The 22,576-nt window shown below is 43.9% G+C and overlaps 1 long non-coding RNA gene across 4 annotated transcripts in view; it reads right to left on the bottom strand.

Moving 5' to 3' along the window:
- Window positions 1–22,011, bottom strand: part of LOC125989242 (uncharacterized) — a 35,802-nt gene extending 13,791 nt beyond the window's left edge. Inside the window, exons 1-6 of one of the 4 annotated variants that reach the window (XR_011087561.1) lie at window positions 18,859–22,011; window positions 16,494–18,784; window positions 15,198–16,428; window positions 8,875–8,950; window positions 7,853–8,770; window positions 1,037–1,155 (exon numbers count right to left, since the gene is read on the bottom strand). This is a non-coding gene — a long non-coding RNA (uncharacterized lncRNA). Of the gene's footprint in view, window positions 1–1,036; window positions 1,156–7,852; window positions 12,796–15,197; window positions 18,785–18,858 lie in introns of those variants that run through there. The other 3 variants (XR_011087559.1, XR_011087558.1, XR_011087557.1) reach the window with 3 other exon arrangements.
- Between the last annotated feature and the right edge of the window lie 565 nt (window positions 22,012–22,576).

Raw genomic sequence — 22,576 nt, 5'->3', positions numbered from 1 at the left:
CAGCTGATATCTACTTTTATTGAATAAAAATCCACCTGGAAATCGTCAGGTCAGGCAGTTACGATTATTTTTGACCTCACTGTAGACACACCTCGAGCATGATCACAATATGACCAACTAACAGATTTTTCAAAGCGACCTGGCTTTTCTTTTTTGTCTTTAAAACCTCACCAAACAAGATCTATTGTTTTACTTCTCAACTCAAAATACTTCTTAGTAAAACATAACTCGTCGAAGATGGCACAAAACTGCTGAACTGCAAACCACCATGGAGAACTTGTACTTGTTCTGTACATTTATATGCAATTTTATGTTAGCTGTAGTTCATTGGATGTGTTTTAGTGAAATGAAATGTTAAATCCTCTTTTCTGTATGTTGGTATGTTGAATGAATCTCTGTTTAACTGAAGGACTCAAAAACACCATTAATCACATCATCTTGGATGGGTGGGCGAAGATTAAATGGTTTGATATTTACAAAAATAACAGAGTTGTAATCGAAAAAGCCTGTTGTGAGTTTCATTGAAAACTAAATTGTCTCGATTATTGGATAATACACAATTCAAGTGTACGTATGGCACAAAATCGTTGTATTGCTTACAGAATTTTTTTTTTAGTTCAATGACGCTTTTAAAAAAAAAAAAAAAAAGGAAAGTACCAATACCAGATATTGGTATCGGTACCAAGACTAGCCTTTTTTTTTAACTATCGGCACGAGGCAAGGTTGCTTAATTGTCTTCCCCCTGTCAGAACAAAAAAAACAAAAAGTACTCATTGAAGATGACTGATTTTCTAACACTTTGGTGCTACCGAGCAGGAGAGAAGCAACAAATCCGGGTGACATTTGAGCAGAGGCTAAAGATGACAGCTGGGGAGGGACGGCAGCTTCTGGAGGGGAGAAAATCCAACGAGTTGTCCCTAAAACGTCTTAAGGGTGTCGCAGATTGAGTAATTACTCGCATTTTCCCATATTCACCGCAGCATTAATTCACCTTAATGCCAAAATATTACAGCCGTAATCTGGAGCAAATTCCTACCTGTCATGGCAGCTTGCGTGCGATTAGGGAAGGCGGGCAGGTTGTGGGGTGGAGGGGTGGAACCGCAGCTGCCTTGTTGATTAGGGAAGTCAAGTGAAGGCGAGATGCCAGTGTGAATCCTTTAGAAAGATTAAAAATAACTTGAATTTTGTCAACAGGCGAAAGTAACATTTTAACCTGGGGCTATCTTTTCTGTTTCCTAATCGAAAAAATTCTAACTATATCCAAATTGCAAATTCAGCTGAAGACTCGGAGTTGTCCTCAGTGTTTACAAAAAACAGGTTCGCTGAAGGCTGAAAATGGTCTTTGTTTACAAAATGGACTCCGCTTGCCCTTATTGTTTACAAAAAGACGTTAATATCACTAAAAACTCAACACTGTCTTTTGCAATAAAGTTGGTTATCTGATAAATAGTAACTGTCCTTGACATTTATAAAAAAAAAAAAAAAGGTTACAGACTTTCACTGACAACACAAAACTGTTATTGGTGCTTAGGAAAATAACAATGAGTGTCTCTTCACGAATAAAATAGGTTTCTTTTTGCAAAAACAAGAATGTTATGTTAGCTGAAGACTGATTTGTCCGTGACGTTCACAAAAGAATATTTGTCACACACAGTTAAGAAATGAGGCCCACTGATGGCTCTAATTGACACAGCGGTTCTGTCATCACGCGACGGGGACAAACCAGCGACTACGGGTGAGGGCGGCGACCAATCCCAGGGCTCCCGTCCACCCGGCCGCCAGTTAAAGACCTCGTCTGCATTTTTCCCCCAAGCGTCTTCACTCTTCAATCACGTCGCCACTTCATCAAGAGGCATCAATCAGCGGCATGCGAGCGGACGGTAATTACACCCACTGCTGATTTCCCCGGAGGCAAGCAGACGCGCCGGTGGTATCGGCGCTTTCGGCGCCCGCTGAGGGTTCCGGCCTCTCGCAGCTCGTCATCAGCGGTGACCAATGCATTTGATTGACAATCAGATGCAGGGCAAAGGTAGTGAATAATTTCGCTGCTCGGGTTGAGAAAGCATTTAAAAATATACAGTGAAATACAGTAAACCTTGAAATGTGAAATATCCTTCACATGGGGAAAATTCGATCACTTGATTCAAAAAGATAAAAATGCAAGTTTGTTAAGTCTATCGTACACTAAATACATAAGCATCAAAATCGTTAAAGGACATGTTTTGTTTAAACATTTTTTTTTTTAATCATCAAAGACAAGCCAATCGCACAACAAAATATATGGTTTTAAAAACATCAAAACAATTAAGCCATCAGTGAAGCCAATGAAACTTTTGCGTAAACATCGAAGACAAAAATCCACGTACTAAATGTATACCTGCATAAGAAAAAAAACAAGTACAAATTAGTCTTTAACTAACCTAGCATACATGTTAAGCATCAATGCCAATTTAGCCACCATGAAGCTAACAAATGTTTTGTATGAACACTAAATCCAATTTCCATTTGACGTACGTATTGTTCCACACAGTAAACCTAATTTAGTTGTCGATGAAGCTAAGATTTATTTGTCCCACAGAGGGAAATGTACTGTGTTCAAACACCAACAACAAATTGAAATAAACTAGTGTACATGATGTTACAATTTAGTCCATCAACAAACAAAATGAATCTTTTGGGCAGAAAAAAAACAACCTAAGACACTTTTGATTCTCCAATGACATAAAATTTGAACATATGTGATTTTGTAAACCACAAAGGCAAGTAAAGCTCAATTCTGCAGCAGATCCATTTTACTGGTGTGGTTGATTCCCAGAATAGAGATGAAAACACATCACCCATCAGAGAGGCAATTATTTTTAAAACAAAATAAAGAAAAAACAGCGGGATCAGGAAATGTCCTGGGTGGCACAGAGAATTGAGGGTAATGATGGTGGAGTTCATTTCATTAACGGCCGACTGGAGTACATGCGGGTGTAGTCAAGGCAGGACCGCGTGGAGTGAGAAAAAAAAGATGGAGTCGTCCGTCGGTCTCAGCTAATGTCAGCAAATTTTCGATTTGCTTATTTTTCGTATTTGAATATAAAAACAGCGAGTCAACGTCACTGTAAACATCAATGTTAATAATATTTGCAAAGATTTGTAGAAATTAAATGTGAAAATAAATGAAGTTAAAAAGAAATAATCTCTCAGAATGTGTGTCCTCGGGTTTTAAAATAGTTAGGGTACTAAGAACGGGTATTCAAAGGATGGTTTGGCTTTTCAAGTAGGGTCCCAAATTTGAACAAAGGTTATAAAATTGAGTTTGATAAATTCAACTATTCCTCGACCACGTATTTTTGCTCTTCCCCCAAAATACTTGTTAGCTTCATTGAGGAATAAATTGTCTTTGATTTTCAGTAAAACTGTCGGCGCATCGCTGAGGACTCTGCTTGCATTTCGCATCGGAAATATAATAAAAAGTCCAATTATGCCGGTTTCAGTGCTGTTGTAGTCATATTCCAGTAAAACGGTAATAACGAGGCAATTAGATTAGTAAACACGAGCATGATGATGCACATTACTGCACATTGTGTGAAAATTGCAGCAAGCACAAAATGAGCTTTAAGGCCATTCGGGGGGCTCCCCTGAAGTCTCTTCGCCAAAAGAAAAAAAAGAAAAGTAGACATAAAGAGAACGTTCCAGATATATTAAGTGTGAGCGGCCTTGCTTTTGTAATTGTAGACGCAAAGCAATTATTCAAGAGATCAATAATTGACCAAGACGTCCTCATTACTTTAAATTGGGACGCGTACTGAGAAGTGTTCTTTCAATGTTAGAATGGGGTCACACCCATCTCTCGGGGGCTTTTTAGCGTGTGTGTGAGAATGTGTGTGTGCTGACTCAGCAGGTCATGCAAAGGCAGCGCCCGTTGCTGCTGGAGCTGTTGGCCAATGGTGCGTCACTTAACTGCTGTCCCGGAAGAGAGATGAAAACACATCACCCATCAGAGGGGCAATTATTCTTTAAAAAAGAGAGAGAGAGAAAAAAAAAAAACGGAGATCGAGAAGATGAAGTGTCCCGGGTGGCCGAGGGAATTGTGGGTAATGAGGGTGCAACACGTTTAATTAGCAGTAGAGTGCAGTGCAGCGAATAGAAGAGGGAAGCGATCGGATGTAAACATCAAAGATGATTTAAAACGGCCAATAAAGCTAATGTACATGGTTTTCATAAACATCAAAGACAAATTAGTTTTTAATGAAAATAGCGTTTGTGGTTTTGTGAGCATAAAAAAAAAAAAAACAATTTAGTTTCCAATGAAGCTAATGTGCATATTTTGTGTTAGCATCAAAGTCAATTTGGACCATGTGAAATGTGACGTTATGTATGTTTTACAGTTGATTTGTGTTGTGTATTGTGATTATTGTGCCATTTTGTGAAATAACAATCTCCTGCGCACGATTGACCGGGAGGATGCTGCATCGATACGGCAACAACCCAAGTTTCTTTTTACAGTGAGGAACACGGAGATTGGATGGATGGATGGATGGATGGATGGATGGATGGATGGATGGATGGATGGATGGATGGATGGATGGATGGATGGATGGATGGATGGATGGATGGATGGATGGATGGATGGATGGATGGATGGATGGATGGATGGATGGATGGATGGATGGATGGATGGATGGATGGATGGATGGATGGATGGATGGATGGATGGATGGATGGATGGATGGATGGATGGATGGATGGATTTTGATTTTTAATCTTGCCTTTATATGTTGTTTCGTAACTACTTAGTGCAAATTGTGTATGTGCTTTATAAATGAAGCTGCCTTGCTTTGCCTAGGTAATGTTAAAAGCATATTAAATTCAATGAAGACCAAAATGTCATTGACGTCAATTAGGTTCATAAATGATTAGCTTGTCTCTACTGTCAACAACACACGACCAGAGCGATGAAGCACCGATGACTGTCGTCACTACTCTCCATTAGGATCAAATTTAAAATCACTGCATCAGATTGTTAACCGGGATGACGGGCGACCGACATCTTTAAATAATCCAACATCCTCCCCAAACATTTCTGCTCGAGCACCTGCGATGAAAGCGAATGAAAAAAAGGTTAAAGAGTGTTGCTAATGGGCCGCGACGACCGTTCACCTTCGCCTGCGTCGGTCTGTTCCGCTCTCTGCCGGGGGGATAATGGCCACCCCCATTGAGGATTCATCCCTCGTCCCTCAACTTTTTCTTTTTCCTTCTCGTCGCCGCCTTGCCGCCAAATGCAAATCCGCTCTGTCACATCTTTTTAACTAGCCCTCCGCCCTCGTCTTTCTCGCTGCCTTTTGCTTTTTTCTCTCCTCCTTGTGGAGGATTAGCAGCCGTGCGTGACTGATGGGGAGGAGATACGCCATCAGAATAAGTTACAAGCCTCTGCCTCCTCTTCCTCCTTCATATTCTCTCTGAAGTGGCGAGGAAGTCACTACATTGTCTTTGATGTTTACAAGGTGGGTTGTCCTTGATGTTTACCAAAATTTTGGAAGTTGTGCTGGTGATGTTTGATGTTTGCCAAAATACATCCGTTAATTTCTCATTGACGCATAAATTGGCCTTGACGTTAACAAAACACAAACCTTCACAGCTAATTGTTTTTGATATTAACAAAAGGACACAGTGTGTTTAAAGATAACCTTGAAATTTTAAAAACAAAAAATAATTGGAATCAGACTGTTAAAAATAATTGGAATCAGACTATTAAATGTTCCTTGACGTTTGCAAAAATTGTCTCCAGTATTTTCAAAGTGTGTTGAAGAATAAATTGACCTCCGTGTTCACCAAAAAGTTAGCAATGTATGTTTTTGATGTTTTGCCAAAATAAAATTTGTCATTGTCCTTGATAGCCTACAAAACACCGACATCTACTGTACTTATGTATTTGATGTTTACAAAAGAATGCCTTAATGATGGTTGACAACCTTCATCCATGCATTTTTGGAACCACTTAATATTTTGAAACACACTTCTTAGAATTAGTGCCCACTAACGTATCCTTAATCTTTACAAAAACATAGTTTAAGTTGGTTAAAGTACCGTATTTTCCGCACTATAAAGTGCACCGGATTATAAGGCGCACCTTCAATGAATGGGCCATTTTAAAACTTTATCCATATATAAGATATATACATTTGGCCCGCGGGCCGGACCTTTGACACGCCTGCTGTAGTGGCTGAATATTGGTCCATATATAAGGCGCATCTGATTATAAGGCGCACTGTCGGCTTTTGGGAAAATTGTAAGTTTTTAGGTGCGCCCTATAGTGCGGAAAATACAGTATGTAAATTGCAGTGGCTGTTTACAAAAAATAAATGTGTTGGTCTTTGAGGTTTTGAATTAATTGCTGTCTAAATTGCCCTTGATGTAAACAAAACACGTAAATTGTTTATTGAATCATTGATAAATATAAGAAAATTGTCCTTGATGTTTACAAAACATGTCCGTTCATTTACAACTAAAATGTCTTTGTTTACATAGCCACAAATATTAGCTTGATTAATGGGTAAATTATCTTTGACATTTACAAAGATGCATTCATAACGTTGCTTGACAACTATGCTGTTCGAGATATTGAACATTCTCTAAATTGCTGATGTTTAGAAAACACATTTCTTAAGCTTCTTGAAAACAAAATTGTCTTAACAAAACACGTACATTGACGACTAAATAGTCCGTAATGTTTACTAAAAAAATATGTTTTGGGAACAATTTCCTCTCTCTGTAGTAGCTGGGATGGAAGGAAAGACTGAAGGTAGTTCGGGAAGGAAAGTGTGGCCTGTAATCCGTCTGGGTGGCCTCCGGGAGCCCCTCATTACTGTCAGCGTCTCAGTCATTGTGACGGCCGCCGTGGGTCTCGTGCCAACGCAGGGAAATGAAATGCTTATTAGGAATTCCGCCGGCACCTGCCTGTGCCTCCCTCAACTAGGTTGAAGCCCCCCTACCCACCCCCGCAAACGTAACAAGGATACACTCACTCAGCTGTGTGCTGGCACAGGAGTCAGCGAAAAATGTGTAGACATCACCCTCGCTGCCAACAAGACTTCATTATCTAAAGCTGGGTTTTGGAATAGCTACTTTGATACTGGCAATGTGATCATTCAAATTTTGAAAAAGTGGGTTGTCCTCTATTGAGTTGGCAAAAACTTGATATTGAACCTTGGTTAACACAGAAAATATGCTCCACAGTGCATATGTCCACAATCTTTGGTTATTTCGTGATTGCTTTGTCTGGAGTAACAATTTCGATTAAAATTTCTTTTGGGGCTCCGACTTAGTATAAATGGTAGCTTCAAGTAGCCCATCTCCACCACTTCTCTTACTCTAAATGATGCTGTGTTGCTTCCAATAGAGCTCAGTGCTGCCAGGAATGTTGTGGCACAACATGGTAACACACCAACGGCAAATCAGAATTTGACTACCCTGTATATTTTAAAAACTAAACTAAACTTGGGGTTAAACTTTTATCTTTATTCTTTTGAAAGAAGAACTATAAGTTATTTTTGTACAAAAGCAAAATTCCTTATAATCTTACAAAGGTAAAGTATTTGTTCTTGTGCGTGTTGGCAAACGATTTGTGCAAGTGCACACATTATCATCGCACGATCTTGAAGGCAACCTTGGCAGAAGCCCGAGTCTCATTAGCCTGACTAGAAAAAGTTGGCTAACTTTTTTGAGTCTCACAAGTGTAGCACGGCAACCTTAACTAGAAGACGCACACGTGAGTGAGTGTGCATGAATAATTGATGTGCCACCTCCTCCTATGAATATTTCAGCACTGTCACAGAGACACCTGCTCTAATATTTGTATTTCTACCTTTTGTTATCCGTCGCTTGTCGCCTAATCGCAGCAAGATCCTCGTCGCCTTTGTTGACAAACTGTTTTCCACTCCACTCCTCAAAACAAATTAAAAGCATGGACACAAATAAAATACACAAATTGGAAGGAATTGAATCACTTTTAAAAAGTGCAAGCAGGATATTGTGATTCAAAAATCTTAAAAAAAAAACAAAAAATTAAACATTCTCTGTGCTACAAAAATCTTCTACGCCGGAATGGGGCATGTTCAGGACAACAATCTACCCAGTGATGTGTTTCAACAATCGACACTACACAACAATCTACCAAACAGTGCCAGTGCATACGACAACATACACAATAGAAACACAATCTGATACTGCACGACAATCAACAAAAACTTTGGTCCAAAAATTGATTAGAATGTGCACTTTCTTCCTCTAGATGTCATAATTATTATTATCATTATAATTCTTAGTATTATTAACAGAAACAATTATCTACATTATTCAAGTGTTTATATCATGATCCGGTTCATACCTGAATGCCATATTTATAGATAACTTTAGAGTTCATTATGATACATTTTTGAGGCACCACCTCAGGTGTTGCGGCCTCCAATTTGTTCATCAAAAGAGCTCCTTTGTCCTATGACAGCTGAAAGTGAAGATCACACAAAATGTCTTCCGCTCTCCAGCAGTAATTGGTGCACACACACACACACAGGACCCTGTATGCCCTCTTGTTTCCTTGTTTAGTTTTAATTGACTCTTTTTTTTTTAATGCTTCATGCGCAGTGCCCACATGACACCGCTGTTGCCGTGGCGGCGTCACGCTCTGACAGTAAGTGGTGTCGAATGTCTGGCGACAGACGGGAGGTGACGCGTTGGGCTGCGGGGTGACGGGTCGGGTCAGGCGACTGTCAGGATGTGTGACCTGCCACCAAACAGGAAGTCATGTTTTGCTGACATCCTGTTGCTGGCTGTCACCGTGGGAGCAAACTTCATTCGTCTCCTTTGCTGTAAAATGTCGTTCCTCACCTGTTTGTCAGAAGACTTTATGTGCTGCATTCAAAGCTTCTGCTCTGGACAAGTTCTCCGTATTCTTCTAAAAATCCTGTGCAACAATCGACCCAATACAACACTTTGTATATCAATCTGTGCAATATTCAAGTCTAAACAGTAAAACAATCCAGACATTTGTACATCTTTGTGTATAACATGGCATACAATAATATACATAAGTTTGTATACAGCAATCTACACAAACAAAAATCTATTCAACAGTCTGTACAACAATCTACCCAACATATGGTGGAGCAATCTGTACAGCAGACTACAAAACATTATAAATGAATCACTGTGTATTAAGAATTTGAAAAAAAAACCATGTACAATATTCTAAACAACATTCTGTACCGCAACCCACCCAACATTCAGTAAAAAAAAAAAAAAAATGTACATAGCAATCTGAAATAATGTGGAAAAATCGACGGAACATTCTGTACATGATCATGAACTTTCTTTATAACCTTCTAAACAAGTGTCTATCCAATTTTTTATACAACCATCTAAACGTCTTTTTAACAATCGATTATAATACAAAATATCTGCACGATAATTTAAGTGACAACAATCTACCCAACTTCTGTACAAAATATCCGCACGATAATTTAAGTGACAACAATCTACCCAACTTCTGTACCAAATATCCGCACAACAATCTACACAACAAAAAAAGTATATAATTTCTTAAGTTTCTTCTATGAGGTCACGAGATTGGCAAAATCGTGCCTTCCATTCGCAAATCTCAAGACTTGATTCAGAGGTTGCAGCAATCAAATCATTGGCCCTTTTCTTTGCATTTGCTTTTGCTTTCTTCTTTAGCCAACCTGTGAGTTATCACTCAATATTCCATTGCATGATGCACGGAACATCAAGCGAGTGAGAGATCTGTCATTGGCGATATCATAGCCGACACACGGGCTTGCCTTTGAACGTTTCGTGTCCAGCAGAAATGCTAATTCGTATAATTACCAAACATAGATGTTATCCCGCGTATGATGTGAGCCACAAACGGACGCAGATGGAGCTGCCATTTTGCCACTGATAATTGCCTTTTACAGAGCGGCGAGAAGGGCTGGCTCGGGGGGCGGGGGGATATGATGGGAGGGGGTTTCATTGTGGAGAACACTTTGAAGCTTCCTGCCTGTTATGTGCTGCGAGGTCTCTCCTCCATGAAATCCATTAGCTTAGCGCCGCTGCCAGAGTGCTCGCTAAAATCATTCGGCGGCTTGCACGGGTTGACCCCCCGCCTGACTCGAAATGCATCGAGGGACTCGGGTAAGGGCCATAATTACGTGACAACCTTTAAATAACTGCTGCCTATAGATAGGATTTGATAATGTGTGGCAAAGAAGCTGTTTGGGAGGAGCGGGAAAAGGTTTGAAATGGTAGATTTCTGCACCACGTAGTAAGTATGTACATCATGACAGGACTCACAGATATCACCACGAATCCTATGCTGGGAAATGTACAGAAAGTCGGTGGGCCATTTTGGTTTAACATGAAATACAGCATAGAACAGGTTGTCCGCCTTTTTGAGTTGAAGGCAACCCATTTTTTTTTTTTTAATAGTTTGACCAACACGATATGTCCACTGTAGTATTGAAAATTATCTGGCACCAGTCGACTTTGTTTGAATAAAATCCAGAACCCCAAAATTCAAATGACAACCGCGTGTGATATAATGCACAGTATATATTATTTAACTCAACTTCTCAACTTCCTAGACTTCATCCTAATTATTGTTCCTCACCACAACTACAAAAACAACCATATAAAGCAAATCTTATACATCACTCAAAGACATCTTGTGTAGCCAGAATACAAAATAATGCCATAAAATATAACAAATGAGCACACACTTGGAGCGATCTCCAAGCACGGCAGCCACAGCTGTGCCACACTCATCATCCCGGCATAACACAAGCGACAATAACAACTGAGAAATCTGACAAAGAAATCTAATATATGAATAAAGTTCATTATACTCACTCAAAGAGGACATTATTTGGAGACTGAATCCATCCTTCTCTCATCCTCTTGAGAAGAGTTCAATTGCTCTTTTGAGGATATAAAAACACGTCACATCCAGAATTTTGTTTTCTTTCTTCAGTCTGAAGCCATATGTTGTATTTCTAGTTGAAACTTTTATTTACTCAATGCTAAATATATAAAAAGTAGATGCATTTGCTAGCATAAACCAGTTTGGGCTTGTTTGTTGTCGTTATTATAGCAGCCTATCTAAAGGCATGAACGATAATACTGCTCACTCTTTTGAATCAGAATGAATTTCTACCAATATATTTGATAGTTTGAGGGAGTTTACCAAATGAAAAAACGTTGAATGTGACAATAAAACACAAGGTAAAACGTGCCATCAGGCCGTTTTGTTGCGCCATCTTAACATCACATATGGATCTAATATGATGAAAAGTGTGACCCGGCTGCCCCGCCCACCCTGAGTCACGGCTACCGAGTCAAACGGCAGCCATGACCTCGGCATGAGGAGACAGCTTCTCTCTCATCTGTGATTGGTGGCCGGCCGACGACAAACACGGCCAGTGCGCCGTCGTCCTCGCATCTGATCAATGCATCCGTTTGGCGACGCTTGGCCTCGGCCGGCGGGCCAGCTTGCAACGACGTCGGGCTTTGTCCCGACCGAAACTCTTTTCACGTGTTAGCTGACAGCGGCAAATTGGTGTGTCATTGAGCCCCCGCCTTTATTTCCACTGTCCATCAATGTTGAAAGCTGAAGGGTCTCCAGTTAACGCTACACCGCTTTTTTCCGAGGGCCCCCGCGGAGCGCAAGGTCGGCGGCCGAACGCCACCCGGTCGGCGACCTTGGCGGAATGGCCTGTAATATGAATACAATCATACTGAGTGGCAAAATAACGGCGCCGTAAATTCAATGAACAACCCTTCCGACCTGACTTCACCTTCCTTCACCTCTTCTTCCGTGAGACTATTTTTTTTTGGGGGGGGGGGGGGGGGGTATGGGACAAAGTAATGGAGCCCTCCCCGGAGAGACCCCGAGAAGAGTTCTCTTTTCCCAACGAAATGTCAAGGCGCCCAAGCGTAGAAAAATGGGAGCGCGGAAAAGGCACCGCTTAGCCAGGAGACGAGGACAGCACCACCTGCTTAGCGTCTCGACCTGTTCTCCTGCCGTCACGACTTTATTTCATTGAACAGGAGGGCTGGAGCAAAACAAAGTTCACAAAGTTCAGAGGAACAACAACTGTGATGACAAAGAGCAAAAATCACTTGGAACTATTAGGTGCAAACTGCCCTCGGTGTTTCACTACCTGAATTTTTTTCAACATCTTTGGTTGCCTGAAAAAGCATTTTAGGAAGTAAACATATCTGTACCACTACCAGAATTACAATGAGTATTAGTTAGCTTGGACACACAACTACCAGAGCTGAATGAGCATTTAATTTATGTAACTAGACCAGATAGAACAAGACCCTGTTAATGTGTTTAAAAAGCCTGTGCTGGTGTCATGTGACGACTTGTCACGGACTAAAATAAATACATTTGTAAAAAAGAAACATGACTGCATGAATACCAGAACCTGAATCCATCATAAATCAATATTTTTACATTTCATTGAAGCGATAGTGACCGAGTTACATCCGTTCAAAAAATGATGAAGTCCTTTCTGCAATATCTCGTCCTCTTGCAGGTGAGGGGCCGTGGCTCTACGCCACAAATGGTAAACGTCTCAGCCGTTGCATGGAAAAGTGATGGATGGTATTGGGCGTGAAGGTAAAGATGCCGCAACGCCCTTAAAGAACACTTCCAATGTGATTACATTTACATTTAAAAGGCTCAATTTGCACTTATCGTCTCCTGACCCCAACAGGACCCCAATATACACCCACACCCCCACCACACACACACACCCAACACACACTCACACACACACACCTGCTACAGCAAACTTATCCAACGCCGGTCATTTCATTAGACACTCATTTTGAGCATATTATACAATCTACGATCAATAAACTTTAACGGCCTTTGGGTTTAGTGCATGTTTTTGTGCAAAACAAATCAACAACAGTAGAAATATAGATGTAAAAAAAAGAAAGAATCACATGAGTGTCCTTGGGAATGTGGCAGCTCCAAAGTGTTGACGATGAGCGAGTCATAATTAAGCGAAATTCATTAGGGCTAAATTGAAAGCGTTGAAAATGTGATTATTTCTGTCTTTGGAGCGACCTTCGTCAAAGAGCTGAGAGTCAAAAGCCTCATTTAGCGAGTGGATGCAGCGACGATAAAAAAAGATGAAATGTATAACGTTCCGTAATGTTTGATCCCTCGTTATTATGCTGTGTTACAGGTAAGTCTGAAAAACTCGGTTGATATTAATTTATTTATTTGGAATTGTATGAAAATATTAGCACATATTCAAGACGGGGCATGAAAAAAAAAGGAAGGAAACGATGCAAAACAACAAAAACATGTAGTTGGGGAATCTAAATATAAAAGACAACAGGAGATGGGACAAAATGACAAAAGACATCAACAATGCCTTGGAAGCTGGTTGGGGAAAACAGGGGGAATAGAGACGACAAAAAGAAACACTTGTCAGAGAAACCTGGGAATACACTGAGAAAATAGGGAACAAAAAAACTGTTAGAACCATTGGACCCCTGATGAAACCTGGATGGGGAACCCGGGGATACAAAGAAAGGAGAGCAAGCAAAATATTTGTAACACGTGTTGGACTGCGGTTGGGGAGCGAGCGGGAGATGGAAGCAATAACACAAGGCAACGATATCATCTTTCAGAACCTAGTTAGACAATCTGGGGATAGATTGAGAAAAAACAAGGGCAACAATCAACACCTGTTGATAAGCGGAGAGAAAAATCGTCAGCAAAACCCAACACAGCTCGTACTGTCGTGTCATTAGCGAAAGAATGATCAAACAGAGTGAACGGATTTTTTCAGTCGGGACGCAGCAAACACATTTGATTGCACAGCTCCAACACCTCCTTTCTCATTGTTTTTGTTGATTTTTATCTTTTTGGGGTAACACATCTCTGAGTCAGAAGCAACCAGAACATCAACAACATCTGGGTTCTGAGTTCTCGCAGACCGCCCCCACCCCCTGCCCCCGGTGTGCTCAGCTGGCATTCCGCAACATATTTTGACATGAGGTTCAGCGTTTGCGTGTATCACTGACCCTCCTGCAATGATCCTCCATGTTGCCCGCCGCCCTGCCCCCTTCGATCCCACGGGGATGCCGCCTCACGCCCCTCCTCTCGGTCCGGACTTGTCAAAGCAGATTTTCGTCAAATTAGCAATGTCCTGCACGGTGGTAATTGCTTGCCAAAGCCATTCCGCCGATGCAGATTTACGGGGTCGACTGTGATGGAGATGACGCCAAATTGGCTTGGAGATTGTGAGGCGTCCCATCATGGCGGACCTCGAAATGAGCATTTGTGGCCAGAATGCTGATTGGTCACTTTTCAGTTGAAAAATGTGGATTTGTAGTCACAAGCTGACAGGCGGACACGTGTGTAAGATGGTGGACGGCTCGTGGTGATGTTCGGATGACATGAACAGGACTTTAGCTTGTGGATCGTAAAAACACTTACGTCCTCGATTCTTCTATATTTTGAAAGTGAAGACCATTTGCAATTTTAGTATTGACATAGTCAACAAGTGGATGCACAATTTGTCTTCACGGGCCAAACAGAATTATGCTGTGGGCCGAATTTGGCCCGCGGGCCGGAGTTTAGGGGCTTCCGTGCTGCGGGATTGATGGGTTTTTTTTTCTGAGGTGACGTGCTTGTTTCCTTGGAAACATGCAGAAATAATTATGCAGAAATCATGTTCCTCTTTTAATGCTCACATCACCGCCTGTTCAAATTAAACAAAATGTCGGCTGACATGTCAAAGCGAGGATTAGGTCCGCCGCCTCGGTCAAAACGACCCACTAGGCGACTTGACGCTTTCGGAGGCTAATGAAATATTTTGCGGTCTCGCGTGCTCCCGCCGGCTCTCCATCATTCCTCGCTTTTTCCGTCACCTTGCTTTCCCGCTCTGTTCACCGGCGGGACTTGACAAGTCGGTGAAAATAATTAAAATTCAGGCAAAATGATGAAAGACTTGCAGTGAGGCGTCCTTGAAGGGTCGAAGGGGCCCTTCGTGTTAAAAGCGGTAAGGAAGAAGAGAAAACATTTTCCTTTTTTCTGCCCCCTCGTCTTGGCGGAGAATAATGTTAAGGCGGCTGCTCTCGGCTTAAGGGCCTCTTAAATTGGAAAGGCAGTGGCCTATAGAGACATGTACCTGTCAAACAAATAGCGCCGGCTCGCCTCTGCCGTCGTGTTAAACTCTCCGACTCTGACGGGTGACGCCGGGGTGGGAGAAAAGGGGGGAGGGAAGAAGGAACTGGCGCTCACTTCTGCGCCGCCGTCCAAGGCTGTTTAGACTCCGCCGATAATTCTCTGTGAACCGAATTGTTACGGCGGTGGCGCAGTTGCAGTGTGTGAAATCAAAGGCGAATTTCCAGCAATGTTAGGTTGTGAGAATTTTCCAAGTTTGGATTAAGGTGGTCTCACGGAATATATGGGCAAAATGTTTACAAGTTAGGAAATTAAATTAAGTATTGTACTAAGCCGTGTTCTAAATAACTAAAAAAAAAAAAGTTTATATGAGAGCTCAACCAACCCCTTGGAATTGTGTGATGTTGAAAGATAGTTAACACTTCCTGTTAGCATTGATCAATACAACGTTTCAAATATGTCATCCTTTCATGATTCATATTCCCAAATACATGCCGCACGTATCATGCAAGATGTTTCCGCCCAACAGCCACGCTGGCTCCCCCCGGAATATTTTAAAGCTCATTTTCTCTTTCTAGAGTGTTTGTTTTAGCTGCCAGCCGCAGGGCAGGAGGTGCAGTTAACGTGCGGCATGATGGGATGCTGAGAGCTGAATTACGACTAATGGCCGCCGCCCCGGACCAGCCTCTGAAAATTTTATCCATACAGTTGTGGGGTTTTCCATAGATTTGTGCGCTCTGTCAGCAAAAAACAGTGGCGGTTAAAAAAAGCCTGACAGAGGAAGAAGAAGAAGAATGAACATGAAGTGGCCTCATTATGAAACAGTTGTGCAGGGATTGACAGAACACTTGAAACTGAACTGGAAGCCAAGTTTGACACACCAAAAATAGTGCAACTAAATATATATAAAATAAAAAATAAAAAGGGCCTGGTAAGCAGTGACGTGCGGTGAGGTTCATGACTGAGGAGAAACTGACGTCTTAGCCTCCCTTGCCTCCTGTGACCACAGATCCCTACCGCATACTTACCCCTTGAGTCGCATTGACCCTTCGTTAACACCGCTAGGTATCCAGGTCAAGCCACTCAGGGCAGAAGAACTGGGGATCAATCCACGCAAATCAGAGTGAGAACCAGCTGCGGTGAACCACTGCCTTTCTCCTCCGATCAGGGTCCAAGAGCACTGGAGCCAGCCCTGACTAGGTAGTGCCTCCCCAGTCCTCTCCTCCCGGTTGTACCTAAGAAAAAAAAAAAAGCTTCTTTATTCTTGAGCAATCTTCTTTGTCCCATGTCAACGCACGACCTAAGGAGATGCTGGATCCATTCCTCCAACTTTGCTGTGCTTCCTCCATCGCGAGGCTTGTACCCCCTGAGTCGCATTGACCCTTCGTTAACACCGCTAGGTATCCAGGTCAAGCCACTCAGGGAAGAAGAGCTGGGGATCAATCCTCCCCAATCAGAGTGAGAACCAGCCGCGGTGAACCGCTGCCTTTCTCCTCCGATCAGTCCAAGAGCACTGGAGCCAAGAGTCAGCTTGACCCTTCGTTAACACCGCTAGGTATCCGGGTCAAGCCACTCAGGGCAGATGAGCTGGGGATAAATCCTCCCCAATCAGAGTGAGAACCAGCCGCGGTGAACCGCTGCCTTTCTCCTCCGATCAGGGTCCAAGAGCACTGGAGCCCCTGAGCACTGGAGCCAAGAGTCAGCTTGACCTTTCGTTAACACCGCTAGGTATCCAGGTCAAGCCACTCAGGGCAGAAGAGCTGGGGATCAATCCTCCCCAATCAGAGTGAGAACCAGCCGCGGTGAACCGCTGCCTTTCTCCTCTGACCAGGGTTCAGGAGCACTGGAGCCAGCCCTGACTAAGCAGTGCCTCCCCAGTGCTCTCCTCCTGGTTGTACCTGCAAAAAAAAAGCTTCTTTCTTCTTGAGCAATCTTCTTTGTCTCATTTCAACGCACGACCTAAGGAGATGCTGGATCCGTTCCTCCAACTTTGCTGTGCTTCCTCCATTGCGAGGCTCCAGGGAAGTCCAAGTACCTAGAGGGAACTCACCTGTATTGCAATACCTGTGGAGGGAATGGCTGAAAAAGAAACCCTACTCTGCAACGCCTAGGTCCCGGTGCATCCTCGGCCTAGTCACCTAAGCTGGACTAGGGGATGTGAATAGTAGGGGTAACAATTTGGAACCTGCGCCAATTGGCCATTTAGGGTACAACATTAACAACGTGTGTGGTGCAATGTGCTGTTGCATGAGTGAGGCTACACCTCATAGAAGACTGAGCCTGGATTAAGGTCCTTCCGCTCTGGACCACCACACCCTGCGTGCTTTGTCCCTAGAATCGGAACTCAGGGGGGCCGCATACGTACCCCCTGAGTTGCTGACCCTTAGTTAACACCGCCAGGTATCCAGGTCAACCACTCAGGGCAGAAGAGCTGGGGATCGATCCTCCCCGATCAGAGTAGGCCAGCCGCGGTGAACCGCTGCCTTTCTCCTCTGATCAGGGTTTAAGAGCACTGGAGCCAGCCCTGACAAAGCAGTGCCTCCCCAGTGCTCTCCTCCCGGTTGTACCTACAAAAAAAGCTTCTTTCTTCTTGAGCAATCTTCTTTCTCCCAGGTCAACGCATGAGCTAAGGAGATGCTGGAGCCATTCCTCCAACGTTGCTGTGCTTCCTACATCGTGAGGCTCCAGCGAAGTCAAACAAAGTACCTAGAGGGAACTCACCTGTATTGCAATACCTGTGGAGGGAATGGCTTAAAAAGAAACCCTACTCTGCAACGCCTAGGTCCCGGTGCATCCTCGGCCTAGTCACCTAAGCTGGACTAGGGGATGTGAGTAGTAGGGGTAACAATTTGGAACCTGTGCCAGTTGGCCATTTAGGGCAGGGGTGTCATTAACGTGTGTGGTGCAATGTGCTGTTGCATGAGCGAGGCTACCCGTCATAGAAGACTGAGCCTCGATTAAGGTCCTTCCCTGAGTTGCATTGACCCTTCGTTAACACCGCTAGGTATCCAGGTCAAGCCACTCAGGGCAGAAGAGCTGGGGATCAATCTACCCCAATCAGAGTGAGAACCAGCCGCAGTGAGCCGCTGCTTTTCTCCTCCGATTAGGATCCAAGAGCACTTACACCCTGAGTCACCTTGACCCTTCGTTAACACCGCTAGGTATCCGGGTCAAGCCACTCAAGGCAGAAGAGCTCAGGATCAATCCAGGGGTAACAATTTGGAATCTGTGCCAATTGGCCATTTAGGGTCCAACATTAACGTGTGTGGTGCAATGTGCAGTTGCATGAGCGAGACTTACCTTCATAGAAGACTGAGCCTCGATTAAAGTCCTTCCCCTGAGTTGCATTGACCCTTCGTTAACACCGCTAGGTATCCAGGTCAAGCCAATTAGGGCAGAAGAGCTGGGGATCGATCCTCCCCGATCAGAGTAGGCCAGCCGCGGTGAACCGCTGCTTTTCTCCGCCGATTAGGATCCAAGAGCACTTACACCCTGAGTCACCTTGACCCTTCGTTAACACCGCTAGGTATCCGGGTCAAGCCACTCAAGGCAGAAGAGCTCAGGATCAATCCAGGGGTAACAATTTGGAATCTGTGCAAATTGGCCATTTAGGGTCCAACATTAACGTGTGTGGTGCAATGTGCAGTTGCATGAGCGAGACTTACCCTCATAGAAGACTGAGCCTCGATTAAAGTCCTTCCCCTGAGTTGCATTGACCCTTCGTTAACACCGCTAGGTATCCAGGTCAAGCCTCTCAGGGTAAAAGAGCTGCGGATCGATCCTCCCCGATCAGAGTAGGCCAGCCGGGGTGAACCGCTGCCTCTTTCCTCTGATCAGGGTTCAAGAGCACTGGAGCCAGCCCTGACGAAGCAGTGCCTCCCCAGTGCTCTCCTCCTGGTTGTACCTGCAAAAAAAAAAGCTTCTTTCTTCTTGAGCAATCTTCTTTGTCTCATGTCAACGCACGACCTAAGGAGATGCTGGATCCGTTCCTCCAACTTTGCTGTGCTTCCTCCATTGCGAGGCTCCAGGGAAGTCCAAGTACCTAGAGGGAACTCACCTGTATTGCAATACCTGTGGAGGGAATGGCTGAAAAAGAAACCCTACTCTGCAACGCCTAGGTCCCGGTGCATCCTCGGCCTAGTCACCTAAGCTAGACTAGGGGATGTGAATAGTAGGGGTAACAATTTGGAACCTGCGCCAATTGGCCATTTAGGGTACAACATTAACAACGTGTGTGGTGCAATGTGCTGTTGCATGAGCGAGGCTACACCTCATAGAAGACTGAGCCTGGATTAAGGTCCTTCCGCTCTGGACCACCACACCCTGCGTGCTTTGTCCCTAGAATCGGAACTCAGGGGGGCCGCATACGTACCCCCTGAGTTGCTGACCCTTAGTTAACACCGCCAGGTATCCAGGTCAACCACTCAGGGCAGAAGAGCTGGGGATCAATCCTCCCCAATCAGAGTGAGAACCAGCCGCGGTGAACCGCTGCCTTTCTCCTCCGATCAGGGTCCAAGAGCACTGGAGCCAAGAGTCAGCTTGACCCTTCGTTAACACCGCTAGGTATCCGGGTCAAGCCACTCAGGGCAGATGAGCTGGAGATAAATCCTCCCCAATCAGAGTGAGAACCAGCCGCGGTGAACCGCTGCCTTTCTCCTCCGATCAGGGTCCAGGAGCACTGGAGCCCCTGAGCACTGGAGCCAAGAGTCAGCTTGACCCTTCGTTAACACCGCTAGGTATCCAGGTCAAGCCACTCAGGGCAGAAGAGCTGGGGATCAATCCTCCCCAATCAGAGTGAGAACCAGCCGCGGTGAACCGCTGCCTTTCTCCTCTGACCGGGGTTCAAGAGCACTGGAGCCAAGAGTCAGCTTGACCCTTCGTTAACACCGCTAGGTATCCAGGTCAAGCCACTCAGGGCAGAAGAGCTGGGGATCAATCCTCCCCAATCAAAGTGAGAACCAGCCGCGGTGAACCGCTGCCTTTCTCCTCTGACCAGGGTTCAAGAGCACTGGAGCCAGCCCTGACTAAGCAGTGCCTCCCCAGTGCTCTCCTCCTGGTTGTACCTGCAAAAAAAAAGCTTCTTTCTTCTTGAGCAATCTTCTTTGTCTCATGTCAACGCACGACCTAAGGAGATGCTGGATCCGTTCCTCCAACTTTGCTGTGCTTCCTCCATTGCGAGGCTCCAGGGAAGTCCAAGTACCTAGAGGGAACTCACCCAGGTATTGCAATACCTGTGGAGGGAATGGCTGAAAAAGAAACCCCACTCTACATCGCCTAGGTCCCGGTGCATCCTCGGCCTAGTCACCTAAGCTGGACTAGGGGATGTGAATATTAGGGGTAAGAATTTGGAACCTGTTCCAGGTCACCATTTAGAGTCCAATATTAACGTGTGTGGTGCAATGTGCTGTTGCATGAGCGAGGCTACTGGAGCCCCTGAGCACTGGAGCCAAGAGTCAGCTTGACCCTTCGTTAACACCGCTAGGTATCCAGGTCAAGCCACTCAGGGCAGAAGAGCTGGGGATCAATCCTCCCCAATCAGAGTGAGAACCAGCCGCGGTGAACCGCTGCCTTTCTCCTCTGACCGGGGTTCAAGAGCACTGGAGCCCCTGAGCACTGGAGCCAAGAGTCAGCTTGACCCTTCGTTAACACCGCTAGGTATCCAGGTCAAGCCACTCAAGGCACCTCAGGATCAACCACTTTGATCAGAGTGTGAACCGGCCTACAAAAGTATGCTCCTATCTTCTTGAGCAATCTCCTTTTATTCTCCTATTACAACGCCCAATTTAAGGAGATGCTGGATTTAATTCCTTCCACTTCCCTGTGCTTCATACACCGCAAGGCCCCAGGGAAGGCCAACCTGTTGTTATTGTTGTTGCCAGAGGGTCACTATTTCAGAAAGTTCCTACACTCACGGTTCCCATTCATTCAGGTCCCTTGTGGCTCTCTCTTGTGGATCTCTTGTGTACTACCTCTCATTCTCCAGCAGTTACTGCAGGTAATTTGGATATACTTTCGAGCGGCCCTGAGCGTGGCTTTATTGGATTTCCGATTATTAGTCAAAACCTATTTTAATATTCTCAACCCTGAGTCGTGTGTCTTCAAATATGGCTGCATCCTTTGTCCCTGCTGAGTACAAAAGTTGCTTATCCATTTCATACCATTCCCTATCTTACTATTTTACTTCTTTTTGTTTATCCCCTACACTTTTGATCTCATTTATTTGAATGATCAGCTGTCAATTTTATTTTGTCAATTACTGTTTATTGGTCTTGTACTACTATTTTAATGCAAACATCTAACTATCTTATTTCATTCTATTACTGTAGTTTTGACATCTGGGGATCCCATTGGCAGGGTGTCCCATTTGCTGTGAAGTATCACTGCAATATCTACAGCTTATTTTATTGGTATCCTATTTTACCTGAAGGTCCTTATTTTGAGTGTCCCTTACACTCACGGTACCATCATTTTTTCAAAATGGCCGCCACGCGATTTAATTCTGCTTTTTAAAAAAAATTAGGATTAGGGTTAACCAAAATTAAATTAATCCCTTATTTAGAATATTAATGTAACAATTGCACATTCACAATATAAGAATACAAGTGACGTGCGGTGAGGTTCATGACTGGGGAGGCACTGACGAGCCCCCCCCCCGGGTAAAAGTTAACTAACCGTGTCACAAAAATGTTGGGGAACGCTGCTCTAGTGTGGCTTAGTCATTATTTAATTTGAACTATTTTAATTAAAATCTCGTATCAGCAGTCTTCACACATAAAAACACTCAATAAAACACATGGAATCAAAAACTTGTTTTCGATCGTGCGTACCCCCCCCCCCCCCCCCCCATTCCGAAGTCACGCTGTCTAAATCAAACCTTTTAACTCCGGAGTTGCTCTTCCTTTACTGATGACCTCCTGCTTCGACCGAAAATCCATAGTTGAAAATCGTTTGGATGTGTAATCTTCCATTGTAAAACGAAATGTAAAAACGGGGGGGGGGGGGGGGGGGGGGTGAAACGAACGCAAAACAAAATTGACAAATGCTCCTCAGGTGCTCACTGTTAACTGAACTGAACTGAACTGGAGATTTCTTATTCTACAGGTAGGCGCACGAAGCATCCCGGGTTCACTAGCGCCCCCTGCCATAAGGCTGAAGAACCTTTTTTCATAGCTTCCGTAAAGTCTCTTTTCAAAGCCGTTTTGTTCATCTTAAGAAACACGACGTTACAGATAGATGACAAAAAACACTAGATATTCAATACATGAGCTTAACTACGGAAATTTGTTAATTTAGCCACACTGTTTGAACACTTAAACAGCGACATAAAGACAGAGAGAGAGCAGTTCTGTCTGTCAATATAGACAGCCGTGTGATTAGTCTTTG

The sequence above is a fragment of the Syngnathus scovelli genome, chromosome 1, assembly GCF_024217435.2.
Source record: "Syngnathus scovelli strain Florida chromosome 1, RoL_Ssco_1.2, whole genome shotgun sequence".
In the NCBI taxonomy this organism is placed as follows: domain Eukaryota; kingdom Metazoa; phylum Chordata; class Actinopteri; order Syngnathiformes; family Syngnathidae; genus Syngnathus; species Syngnathus scovelli.
Note: the sequence above shows the minus strand (reverse complement) of the source record. Positions and strands in the feature narration are given on the sequence as shown.